The sequence below is a fragment of the Eurosta solidaginis genome, chromosome 1 (genome assembly GCF_040869045.1).
Source record: "Eurosta solidaginis isolate ZX-2024a chromosome 1, ASM4086904v1, whole genome shotgun sequence".
Classification (NCBI taxonomy): Eukaryota; Metazoa; Arthropoda; class Insecta; order Diptera; family Tephritidae; genus Eurosta; species Eurosta solidaginis.
Window position 1 is genome coordinate 113,601,291 of NC_090319.1, and position 13,471 is coordinate 113,614,761.

A 13,471-nucleotide genomic window follows, 5' to 3' on the forward strand; every position below is an offset into this window, starting at 1 on the left:
TGCCGCTAATCTTGCTGCTTCTTCTTCTTCGGCATTCTGATCATCCATTTGTTGCGCCCAAGACTTGGTTCTTTCGGTGAGGGCCAGGGATAAGGCCCCGTCTGAGCTTTCTCCGTCATCGAGAAGGTCGCTTGTGGTTTGCTTCCATTCCTTGGTTTCGTCCAGGTGAAGGGTAGTATGATGGTGCTCGTTGCATCGATAGCACTTGTCCTTACTTGTGCATACCTCGTGACTGTGGAAAGGGGACAAACAGTTGATGCAGTAGTTATGTTTGCGAACCGCCTGCCACCTCTCTTCAGCGGACATCCTGCGGTATTGTGCGCAGAATCGTACGCCGTGATTTGCAGCGCAAAGGCGGCATGCTACGGAGAAATTTCTGGAGCGCTCCTCTGTCTTGACGCGAGTTGCCGTGAAACGAGTCATTCTAAAAACATAATCGAGCGTTATTACATTGATTTCGTCTACATGGATGGCTAGTGGGTTTATGTATGAGGACGTTTTTTAATATTTGCTATTATTATTTAATTCCCTAATTTTGTAGGTCTGAAACACATTTGTCGTATTGGTATCTGTATCGACTCGCTTATTTATCCACCCTAACTTAGGTTCGGAGTTATGATTTGACGAGTCACGAAAATCGCGTGACGACAATTTTGCTTACCGTACCGTAAGTGTGTTTATTTGTCACTAATGTGCGGTTAAAATGTATTCGCTCCTTAAGGGAAAAAATAAGACGTTAGTGGCAACACTGCTCGCTTTGACAATTCATTGAGCTCCTTGTCATCAATGGAAAAAATCGTATACCTACAAATGGCTGAGGAAATGCCATTTTTCGAAAAAACGTGGGTAAGTTAGCAGGAAATATTAGTAAAGATAGTAAAAATTCCTTTATTGTTCATTTTTTAACTCTTCTTTTTTTCTTTTCAGGTCGATGCAACTTTTGATCCCTCGCGGCACAACCCGGTTACTAACAAAGCAAAACTGTAGTTACCAAGCCTAAACACAAAACAGCGGAGCGGCTGGAACCTCACAAAAATATTGAACCCCATGGCGTGGCCCACGGACAACAATCAGTGACAGAATTGGTTGGGGTAAAGGAAGATTTATTTTATTTTTCTTCACTATGTGTTATTGTAGGTAGGCAATTGACTTTTTGCATCTTGTCATATATGTTTGTATGTAACTACTATTAGTTGTTAATAATTATTGTATAGCACAATTCCTATTTTATACATTTTTGCTTAAACACTGAGTCCTAACATGATTAATGAGTGTACCCTTCTGTCGGAATTGCTTAGGGCAATAGTAACAACTATGTATATGGCTTTTCACCAGTATGTGTTTTCATGTGGTTATTCAAGGTGGACAACTGTCGGAAATTCGATTCGCATACTTTGCACTTTAAGGTTTTTCACCGGTGTGCTTCTGATTATGATTAGCTAAAGTACTTTGTTTCGAAAAAGCCTTACGGCAAATTAGGCATGGAAATGGGTGGTCTGGACTCTCCAACATTAAACTATCTGCTTCGTTTTTGAACGTAGACTAATTGTAGGATTAAATGGCTCCTTCGTAACAAGACTGTTACAGTTGTATTACTATCGAGAAAATGCACTAATGGATGATATGTTTGTAATTGCTGATGTACCATATTATTGAGTTGGGATGTTCTCCTCCTTGTCACACGAGTGTAGTTGTAGTCATGGGATTTATGCCTTGCGGTGGTGCCATTGCTGTTGTTGTGGAAATTGCGTTTGCATGGCAGGCGACTGGGGTGTGTGTCTTCATGTGCTTGGTTAAAGTTGCCTGCTGTCGAAATTGCATCGAACAAAAGGAACACATGCGAATAATATTCACCAGAATGTATCTTTTTGTGGTTGGTTAATATGGCAATTTGACTAAATGATTTTTCGCATATTTCGCATTTATACGGTTTGTGATCAATATAAGTTCGTTCCTGATTTTGTAGTGTACTTAGCTGCGGAAAACGTCTTGTACAAACATTGCATTGATAGGGGTTAACTAGCTCATTTGCCTGCGGTGAACTATAGCTGCCAGTGTAAAGATTTTTCGTTATAGAACGATTTTGATACTCAATAGTTTGATTTGGAGGCAACTTCTGGTTGCGATTATTCAGTTTAGTACCTGGTTGATAGTTCAGCGGTGTGTTGGGGTGCTTGATTCTTTATGTGTTTTAATATGATTAATTAATGTACTCTGTTGGCGAACTTGTCTGCGCATTAGGATTGGCTGCTGTGGTGTATGCGGAAAAGGTTGTTTCACTATCTCATCATGATCAGCCCAAGCTGCTAAATACGATGGAGTCGAAACACCTATGTCAGGCATATCTGGTGCAGCGTTGTGAGCCAGTAGCAGTCGAACAATGTTATTATGACCGTTAAGGCCTGCATAATACAGTGGCGTACAACCGTTGACATCTTGGCTGTGTATGCCTGGACTTCGACGAAAGCTTGCAAGTGGTCCACTACTTCGCTTTGAAATTTGTTCTAGTGCTTTTCCGCAACAGCAATATTACCAATGCGTGCCGCTGCCAGTAGATCTTGATCTTTGCCCATTGCATTGCACGGTTTGCGGGGCACGCCTTAAATCAGATAAGTTTTACAAATTAACAGGCTAAAGAGTATCTCCTATGTTATTCAGGTGTACAATGAATAAATAAATAAAATTTTTCCCTGCCCAAAAACAACAAATCTAATTCATCGTAAAGTCGTTGATATTTGGGAACGTTTAGGTGATCTGCGGCTGAAGGGGGCTTGCAAGGCGTTGATTAGAAACGCAATGCCATGTTATGTTATGCATAGGCAGGTTTAATTGACAAATTGGTCATCGCTTGCCATAAACTAACAACGATAGAGCATCAAATAGCAATTACAAGCCAAGCACAGTTGAGTTGCAAAGGGAGTTGGTGGAAATCGTCATGTTAATGAGTAAATCTGTCGAACAGCAGGATGCGCTTGCAGCCTCTTTAGGTTATATATTTTGCATTGGGCTCTGCTAATAATGAATGTGTGTGTGGGGGGGGGGGGGGGCGGGCTTGGTGGACAAATGGTTTTGGGGTAAGCGTTAGTAGATTTTCACTACTCACACTGTGGTAGTTCGATAATTAATCAAACAAATTGGGAGCAAGTTGTTACGGTCTGCTGCTACGGTCTACGGCTACGATCCACTTGGGAGCGTGTTCACGCGAACACACCTAGCGATGTGGCGAAAGTTGCGATAAAAAGATATCGAAAAAACAAGAAAAAGACAGACCGGCCATCACTACGAAAAAAATCGGCCCCTTTTGAAGATTGAGTTTCCGCCGTATACACATAAGGAAAGAAAAAAATTGGTAAGGGAAACTAAATCAAGAAAAATCGCCGAGTTGCCGGCCAAATCGACACCAAATTAGATGATGGTGGTAAAACGTATTCACCGATGGTGTTTTTAAATGATTATTGGGACTTACAACGTGAACATTTTCCCATCAATGAAACAACGCCAGAATTAGATCTGCATTTGAACCTATCAACCATTAGGCATGTTCAAGTGGAAATTGTATGCGGCGCAGAAATAAAAAAAAAAAAGGGAAATTGGGTGGTAATATATCTTAACCTAGGAGGGCACCACCACCGGCGTAAAGGCCAGCACGAAGCTTTATCGCCACCTGGGTCTTTTGTTCACCTCGGACCACCGCGCCAACCACCACCAACGGTGCCTACTATTACCACGGGCATCACCATCGGTAGTACCTCCCCCAACTCCTTCATAAGCGCAACCACGAGCGCAACAACCATCAGACGTACCGCCACACCAGTTGCAACGCACGTAGCGGGGCCACGTACATAGGCTTGAGGCCATTAAGGTTAACACCAACAACAGGCGGTTCCACCGACCCCAAGACCAGCGCACCTTTATTAACTGCGCTCATACCGGCAATAATACCAGCCGCATCCTTACTAGCCGCGCTCATGCCGGCAATAACACTACTAGCGCATCTTTATTAACTGCGTCCATACCGGCACTAACACTACTAGCGCAACCCTTACCAACTACGACCAGATTGGGCTACAATAAACCTGCTACAATGACAATCACAGGACAGCGAATATAGGCCTGCGGGCATTCCAATTGCGATAACGAACATCAGCGGTTAAAGCGGTGAGTTCGTTCCACTACTGAACTAAAATTATGTATTTGTAGCCTTAACCTTTTTTTTTTAAATTATATTTTTGACTCCGTATTCGACTCCATATTCGAGTATATATCTCTGTAATGTTTAAGTCATAGTAAATTGCCTTTTTTCTACAAGAAAAAATTTTAACCAACAAAAAAACAAAGCATATTTTAATGGTCATGGGTGTGCAATTTATACTGCCTGTGAAACAAAGAAAAAGGTGTTTCAGGTATTAAAATCTGCTTTGCGTTGTGGTAAAATTTTACTAATACATTTTTTTTATTGATGCCATCGTGGCGAATATGATTTTGGAGTGAGCAAAAGTGTTGATATTGTTTCGGTAAGGAATAAAGTTTTATTGGTAATTCAAGCTCAGTTGCATTATCAGTAAAATGCATTAACTCTATATTAAGAGACGCAAATAACAAGTAATGCGGGTTGGCTTGCGCTAGCAAAACAAAACTTTTTGTTGTATACATTTTTTTTGGGGTGACTGAGTCGAACTAAACCCGAAACAATACCAACCCTAACACTTACTTCTAAAACAGTTTACGTTTCACTTGAACAAGTAAAACGATTTCAGTAATTGTACTATAAGTTTAAAAGGTTCATGTTTTACCTGAACAGGTGAATGACTTCGGTAATTTTTCCATGAAGCTAAAAGCTTACGTTTTGCTTGAGCTTGTGAAACAATATTTTTTGAGGGGTAGGATTTACCCCAAGTTTAGTCCTAGTTGCGTTTATGACTAATTTCTCAGCGCATAGTACATATTGCTGTCATTATACTATGTGTAATACCGAATTGATGTTTAGTTAAACTCAAAGTAATTTTAATACAACAACTATTAATTTTGTAAGGGGCCCCAATTAGCAGAAGTTGTATCCAAACTGTACAGCCCTAAGATAGAAAAAAGGGCATTTGACCAAAGTTCTACAAAAAAAAAAGATTTTCTTTCATTACATATATAGTATATTTTTATTTTAGTACATATATAGCCTTTTTGATTGCTATAAAATTTTTTTCAAAAAAAATTTGTTTATAAGCTTAAATAGGTTCCAAAACCCTTGTAGTAAGAAGTAAGAGAAAACAAAAGAGAAATCTATGTTAGTAGTAATAATGGGTCCTCATGGACCGGCCAGTTCAACCTACCTACCTAGTAGTAATAATGAGCATTGAATAAATTTGTTGACAATATGGGAATGCTGACTTCCTTACTTGTTTAGAAGGCACTTAGGGCACACAGGTAAAGGGCCACCGGAATTTTAGATGCGACGGTGGCCATGGTTATTTGAGGGTGGGACTAAGCACCGGGCGTCGCAACAACACCCGCGGCGCCCCTCTATATATTCGGCCCTTTTTGGTTATTTTCCTTTTGGTTCTTTTATTTTATTTTCAGCAGTTTTTTTTGAATTTTGATTTCAGAGTAGCAACCGGTCATGTCCGGTTCGGTAATTTTTTTTGCGTCAGTTTTTTTTTGAATTTTTTGAATTTAGATTTTGAATGCCAACGGTCTGTCCGTGACATCCGGTTCGGCCGGATGTTGTTTTATTTTGAATTTCAAGCGTTTTGAGTCGGTCTCTGCGCTTTTTGACAGCGTTTTGAGTCGGTCTCTGCGCTTTTTGACAGCTAGTTTTGATAGGCATGATAGGAACTTTTTTTCTGTTTATGGCGCAGGAACAGTAAGGTTGGCAAGGACCCGCCCCAGCCGACAATGACTAGCCAATGTGCACCAACACATCATGCCGACCGCCTTCCTTACTGCTTCCACCGTAGATGCGATTCCATAACAAAGTAAACCTTTTTTTGGGGAAAATTTGCCTGGAAATACACATGTCGCCGCTTCAATGCCGCGCTTTACTACGAGTTCAGGGATTATCCATACAAATCATTAACCGGCGAGATGGGTGTCTGTATGTGTTTGGATGACATCCTTTTGTCACCTCGAGATTATAATAAATTGTTTTTAATTAGGTCACATCACGAGTCTCTGGGGTCCGGAAACCATAGTTGATTTAGTTTGAGCTTCTCTTTGTATTGGTAATAATTTCTCCTAAAACTTGTTTGTGATTAGTTCTTCACTTGCAATAGTTTCCATTAATCATTTTTTATACCAAACCGTAAAGGTTTCCTTTTGCCCACTGGGTAATTTTGTTTTTTTGAAATAAAAGTTAAAATAAAAAATGATTGGAAACTTTTTGTGCTCCACGCACGTGAGAAAAAAACTTTGTGCACCAAGCTATCAGCTTTTAAATTTTAGGGAAAAACCTTTTTTGTCAGCCATGAAAGTCTCAGAGGAGCATCTTGAAGATATGCTATTATTATGAGTAAAATTTTGGGAACGTGTTGGTTTGGCCTCCATTTTTTTGTTTGTATGAATGTGACTCCGCCGCCAGATAGGAGGTGTGTGAATGGCTCCGCTAAACATAGGAGCGTACATTTCACTCATGCTAAAACATAGGCAGTTGTATGAATGTGACTCCGCCAAATAGGAGGTGTGTGAATGGCTCCGCTAAACATAGGAGCGTACATTTCACTCATGCCCAAAGCAAGGCCATGGGCGTATGAAAGCAAGTCTTGCGCCGAGGTGAATTAGTTAAGTTATATATATATAGATATGGCCTAACCAACGCGTTCCCACTTGAGCTCATATTCACCTTTATAACTAAACATTAGGCAATCTTAACCCAATGCCATCTGCAAAGGTGTACTATTGTTTAGATAAAATATAGGTTTGCAGACAGGAAATTTTCCTGTTGTATAATAATTTCATGGCTGATAGGAAAAAGCTTTTAAACCCAGACCTATTTTAAAGAGCAATGCAATTGGCCAACCGCATCGTTGTTTTGAAATTGATTCCTAAGGAGTGTTGCATGAAGGGTTTGCTGGTCTTGGATAATTTGTAATAGGTTAATAAGAATTATAGACAAGCTTCAGATCCCTAATTCGGTATCACACCCTGACTAGAAAAGAAGTGGAATTAGGGATAATGAGAAGTGGGATATTAAAGATCTCCGACCCTCTCCTCGCAAGGAGGAAGCAAGACCAACTCGAATGTCGGCTCCATAATGGAGTTTGGTTATTCGTCCTAATCTCCATTCGTTCGGAGGTAAATTTTCTTCTTTTATGACTACCAGGTCCCCTTGTTTCAGATTGGCTTGTGGGTGTTTCCACTTGGTGCGTTTTTGCAATTCGGTGAGATATTCGGACTTCCACCGTTTGCAAAACGTTTGATGTAATGCCTTCAGCTTCTCCCAGCGGTTGACAAGTGAGGCACGATTCTCACTGACGTCAATCTCTGGTTGGGCTAGTAGATGACCGCCAATGAGGAAGTGTCCCGGAGTGAGTGGTTCCAAGCTGGACGGGTCGTTGGAGGAGGGGCTCAGAGGTCTCGAGTTGAGACAAGACTCAACTCTGCAAAGAAGGGTACTGAACTCCTCCATAGTAAATTTGTAGTCCAACGCTATCTTTTTGAAGTGGTTTTTAAAACTTTTGACTCCAGCTTCCCACAGTCCGCCCATATGAGGGGCGGCTGCAGGTATGAAGTGCCATTGAAGGGTTTGGTGATAATACTTCGATAGGGTTTGGTTACGCGCATCGGCGAGGAAAGCTTTGAGTTCGGATCGAAGTGCTCGAGAGGCACCGACGAAGTTTGTTCCGTTGTCGGAGTATATGTTCTTCGGACATCCTCGCCTGGCGACAAACCGATTGAAAGCTGCTAAAAAGGCGGCGGTACTGAGGTCACTCGCGACTTCTAAATGAATCGCCTTGGGGGCAAAGCAGACAACGAGGCAGACGTAACCCTTTGATATGCGGCATCCTCTTCCGCTATAAGATTTGATGTCAAACGGTCCGGCAAAATCTACCCCCGTATTGGTGAAAGCCCGGGAAAAGGTGGTTCGCTCTGGAGGTAGATCTCCCATCAGTTGGGTTTGAGTTCGTTTGCGGAATATGGTGCAGGTTTTGCAATTATGTATGACCGATCGGATCATATTTTTTACCCTAGGTATCCAATATTTTGTGCGTAGGCGACGAAACATCAGTTGGTTCTCACCATGCAGGGTATCTTTGTGGATGAACTGGAAAAGAAGTCGTGTGAGCCGGCAGTCATACGGCAGAATGATCGGGTGCCGTTCACTGTAGGGAAGATCCTTGGCCCCTGAAAGACGACCGCCCACCCTCAATATGCCCCTTTCATCGACAAGGGGGGTAAGAGGCAGGATCTCACTCTTTGATCCGATGAGTTTCCCGGATTTTAAACTCGAAAGTTCCTCCGAATAATGCTTCCGTTGGTAGAGAGTTATTAAACGATTTGTCGTGGCCTGAATTTCATTGGGTGAAATGAAGTACGATTCCGCTTTAAAGGAAGATTTTGTTTTAGTATTGGTTCTTTGCGAAAACCTTATAATATATGATATGACCCGCAAGGCTCTTGAAAGTTCTGAAAACCTTTCTAGGATATCCTCATTTCCACTTATTTTTGATGTGGTAAAGGCTTTTACGCGCTTTTGCTCAATATTTGTTTGATACTCCTTTTCTTGATTTGGCCACTTTGAATTGTCTTCTTGTAACCAAGAAGGTCCCTGCCACCACAAGGAGCTTGCGGTTAGGTCTTTTGCTGACATCCCTCTGCTGGCCAAATCTGCTGGGTTTGATGCAGACTCTATGTGGTGCCAGGCACTGTTCCCTACCTTTTCTACGATTTTGGTTACTCGATGAGCAACAAATGTTGACCAAGAGCAGGGAGGTTTTTTAATCCACGCTAAAACGATCGTTGAGTCAGTCCATAGATGTGTATGGAATTTTCCCACGTTCAGGTTTTCGCGCACTGATTCTAAAGTTTCGGCTAACAAGACTGCTCCACACAGTTCTAATCTGGGTAGCGAAATTGTTTTTACGGGAGCTACTCTTGTTTTCGCAATTAGTAGGCTGACGTGGACCTCCTCATTAACCCTTGCCCTAAGAAATATTGTAGCCGCATAGGCTTTTTCGGATGCGTCGCAGAATCCATGTAATTCAACGTCCGCATTTAGTGTAAAATTTACCCATCTTGGTATCTGAATATTGTTAATATCCGGGTAGTCCTCCATAAAGGTTTGCCATTTATCTAGGGTACGCGTGGACACTGTCTCGTCCCAGTCAGTTCCTTCCAGCCAGATGTTTTGCATTATGATCTTCGCTACTATGATGACTGGCGCGAGCCATCCCAAAGGATCGAAGAGTTTGGCGATCGCTGAAAGTATTGCCCTTTTTGTCAGGGCCTCACGATTTTCGATAGGTTTTGCGGTAAAATAGAAATAATCAGAATTCGCGTTCCATCTGATGCCTAATGTTTTGACTGTACTCGCATCCTCGAATTCCCGAAAATCTTCGTTTAGCAAGTGGGATTTTGGGATTCTTTTCAGTATTCGGCTGCAGTTCGAAGTCCACTTTCGCAAAGAAAAACCTGCTGACCGTAGTACGTGGGTGACTTCCTCCCGAGCTTTAATTGTAGACTCGATGCTGTGGCCTCCTGCTAGCACGTCATCGACGTACATGCTTGTACGCAGAATGCTGGCTGCTATGGGTGATGACGTCTCTACATCATCTGCTAGTTGGTGCAGTGTCCTTATTGCCAAATACGGAGCACAGTTAACTCCAAACGTTACTGTCTTTAATTCATAGATGTTGATAGGATCCCCTGGATTATTGCGAAAAACTATTCTTTGAAACTGGGTTTGGTTGGGCATTACCCATATTTGGCGATACATCTTCTCTATGTCGCCATTAAAGACATATTTGAAGAATCGCCAACGAAGGAGCAGAATTGTTAGGTCGGCCTGCAGTACGGGGCCGGTGTATAACACGTAATTCAAACTAGTGCCATTGGCAGTGGGAAACGATGCGTTAAAAACTACTCTTACTTTTGTAGTCGTGCTCTCCTCTTTTATTACCGCATGATGAGGCAAAAAATAGCAATTTGTTGCATGGGGAGGGGTAATTGTGGGAACTTTTGTCATATGCTCTAGTGTTTCGTGTTCCGCTAATACTCTGTTGTATTCAGTTTGTAGGGCTGGCGTTTTCGATAGACGCGTCTCGTTTCGGTAAAACTTAGAGCAAGCGCTTTTCAGAGAGGGCCCTAATGTGATGCTGTTTGGAAACCCCTGCTTGAATGGTAGGGCTACGATGTATTTCCCATCGGTATTCCTTTTTGTTGTCGCTTTGTAAAGTGTCTCGCAATAGACATTATCCTCAGTGAGGGACCTTTTCTTAGGGATATCTTCTAGCTCCCAAAAGGCAGTCAATTGTTTCTCGATGCTGATTTCATTAAAAAAAGATACTCGGTTATTAATTGGCTGAGTTGCTTCTGTGCGACCGGTTAATATCCAACCGAAGACGGTTTCTTGGGCGAGAAGCGTATTTAAGACGTTCTTCCGTATGCCGTCTAGAATTACTTGAGGATAAATGTCGCCTCCTAGGATTAGGTCAACTGGTTCGTTAACGAAGAACCTTTTATCCGCCAGAACAAGATCAGGGAACTCTTGTCGAGTCATTGCGTCAACTTGACATGTTGGAAGATCCCCTGTTAACTGAGGTAGAACCAGAACGACTGTATCAATGCATACTAAGGGGTCTATGAGGGAACCCAGTCTTATGAAGCAGGATTCTTTCACCTGCGCAGATGGTGTATTATTAATGCCTGAAACTTGGACGTGCAATCGTTTCGATGGCAGATGTATTCTGTTTTTGAGTCTTTCTGTTATAAACGAACATTCAGACCCAGAGTCTATAAGTGCTCTCGCGGAGAAATCCACTCCATTATAGTTTATTTTCACTCGTGCTGTGCCTAGTAATACCCCCTTTGTTGTATGTGCATGACAGGAAGAGACGCTATTAATATTCTCTTTTCTCTTTTCAGAGTCCATCCTTGCCCTTGCCTGTTGTGAAGTGGAGGGTACGTTATCATTGTTATGTTGGTTGCCCCTTTGGGGCGTTGTTGATGTTGTTTTTGGATTAGCTGTCGGAAGGTGGAGCAAGGTGTTGTGCCTTGAGTGATATGAGTTGCAGTTGAATGGACTCGTGCATCTTGTCACTGTGTGCCCAGCCGACAAGCAGTTCAGACAACAGTTGTTGCTTTTCACATAAGCTATTTTGTCTGCCGTGGACAGCTTACGGAATTTTTGGCAGTTTCGTAATTTGTGCTCCTTATTGTTGCACATCTTACATGCCGTTTTTGGAACGCTGGCTTGGTAAACTCCAAGTTTTGTAGGCATTTCCTTTGAACTATTCGTGTGAGTTTTGGGCGGCTTGGATGTTTTGCTACCCTTTATGTCAGACACAGTTTCTAGAGTCTGAAAACGGCTTGACAAGAATTTATCCATATCTTCCCATTTTAGGATGTCCGTTTTCTTCTCTACGGTTTGTTCCCATAGCGCCAAGGTGGATTCCGGGAGCTTTGTGGAACATAAGTATGTTATAATTGCATCCCAGTTTGTAATGTCGATTTTGTGACATTGAAGCGCCGATATGCAATTATTTATTTCGCGTTGTAATTTTTTTATTGCTGTTCCGCATTCGTATTCGACTGCCGTAAGATTAAACAAAAGCTTCAATTGCGTGTTCACTAGGACACGCTTATTCTCATACCTGTCTTTTAAGTTTTTCCAGGCTGTTTCAAACCCTTCATTCGTCAGGGAGCACCTTTCTACTATTTCTTTTGCTTCCCCTTGAGTTTTCTGCCTTAGATAGTAAATTTTTTCAACATCTTGCAGATCCTTGTTGAGAATATATAAGGCCGTGAACATATCTCTAAAAGCCGGCCAAGAAAGGTAATCACCTTTAAATACATCGGTATCGCAAGGGGGCAGCCGGATTTTATGTCCATGATTCGGATTGGTTTCCACTTTTGTGGCAGGGGCATTTGCAGGTGGTGCTAATTTTTCCACTTCAGCAGCGATTGTAGCCATGCATTTCATATAGCATGCGAAATAGCTTTTATTTTTCTGCTTAATGCATTGCAGGTCCTCTTTCGTTATATCTGTAGAGTTGAGGAGACCTTCATAAAGTGACTTTGTCTTCTTCCATAGTGATTTCAGCTCCTCTTGCTCTATTGCAAGGGTGTGTTTGTTTTGTTCAGCGATTGGCTTCGCATTGAACTCCTGCTCAAACTCCACTATGGAGTCTGTCATTCTTATGTAGGTCTCCATTTTTTTATTATTTTAAATATCTTGTCTCTTTTAAGGAACGAGAGCGGAAGTAATGACTCTGGAGTATTGTGCTTGCAACGAAAGCGAAACTATAAGAATTGACACAGATAGAAATCTGTTTCAAGATTTAATGTGCCTAATTATGTGTGTATTGTTGTTGAAGTTTCTAAGAGTGACACAGATAGAAATTTGGATGCAAATTTAATGTGTCAAAATTGTTATTTGATGAAAAAATGAAGTGGGCTAATTGTGCAAAACCAAATTAGTATTCCAAGAAAAAAGAAATTGAATGCAATTGTGTACTTCTTCGACCGTGAAAAGCGTAATAAACTTATTTATTTTGATTTGTTTTCTTGTTTGATACACAATTTTGAAAATAACTTTATATGGACTGTAAGTAAATAGTGTCTGCTACCAGCCACTAGCCATCCAATGGTGTATATAAGTCGCAGTGGCTTGGATATTGTGTACAAGTGTATAAACTGAAGTGAATCTGTGACAAGTCTATAAAAAGCATCAACCAGGTGGAAATAAAGGTGTCGTGTACTTCTTATCGAAATTTCGAATGAAAGGAGACTATCCCTAAGTCTTATGTTGCACAGTGCAGTGGAGGTGAGGAGAAAAAAAAAAACAATTTTTTTGTATCACTGCCTGTCTGCCTTGAGCTGTGTCGGAGGACTCTTACTACTGGTGGGGGAGTCAACCGATAGTCAAAAGGCGATTGGTGTGTTTAAAAAACACGAAATTTCCACCTACTTTGAATTACAAACCTATCACAAGTTCACTTCTATACGTTCACGTATTGCAAAAAAAATGGTGGTGCATGAACTAATAAAACCAACGTACCTTGTGTCACTTAAGTGATGATGTGTTTTATGATATGTGGGTAGATGTGCGGACTGTACGAAGTGTTGAATGTATGATGTGCGGAATGTATGAAGTGTTGACTGTATGATGCGATGACTATATGATGTGCGGACTGTATGATGTGATGACTGTATGATGCGATGATAATGTGATGTGCGGACTTTATGATGTGATGGCTGTGTATATAGAATGCTCGCTATTACCACTCGTCGCTAATTAATGGCTGATCGCTGGTATTTCTTTTAA

The 13,471-nt window shown here is 41.5% G+C and overlaps 1 long non-coding RNA gene and 1 pseudogene across 1 annotated transcript in view; one reads left to right on the forward strand and one right to left on the reverse strand.

Moving 5' to 3' along the window:
- Positions 1 to 547: 547 nt before the first annotated feature.
- The window catches only part of LOC137236739 (uncharacterized), a 37,626-nt gene continuing 24,702 nt past the window's right edge, over positions 548 to 13,471 (forward strand). The window contains exons 1-2 of the long non-coding RNA XR_010948604.1: positions 548 to 846; positions 928 to 1,091. This is a non-coding gene — a long non-coding RNA (uncharacterized lncRNA). The remainder of the gene's footprint in view (positions 847 to 927; positions 1,092 to 13,471) is intronic.
- On the reverse strand, positions 1,228 to 2,343 carry LOC137238610 (zinc finger protein 879-like; annotated as a pseudogene).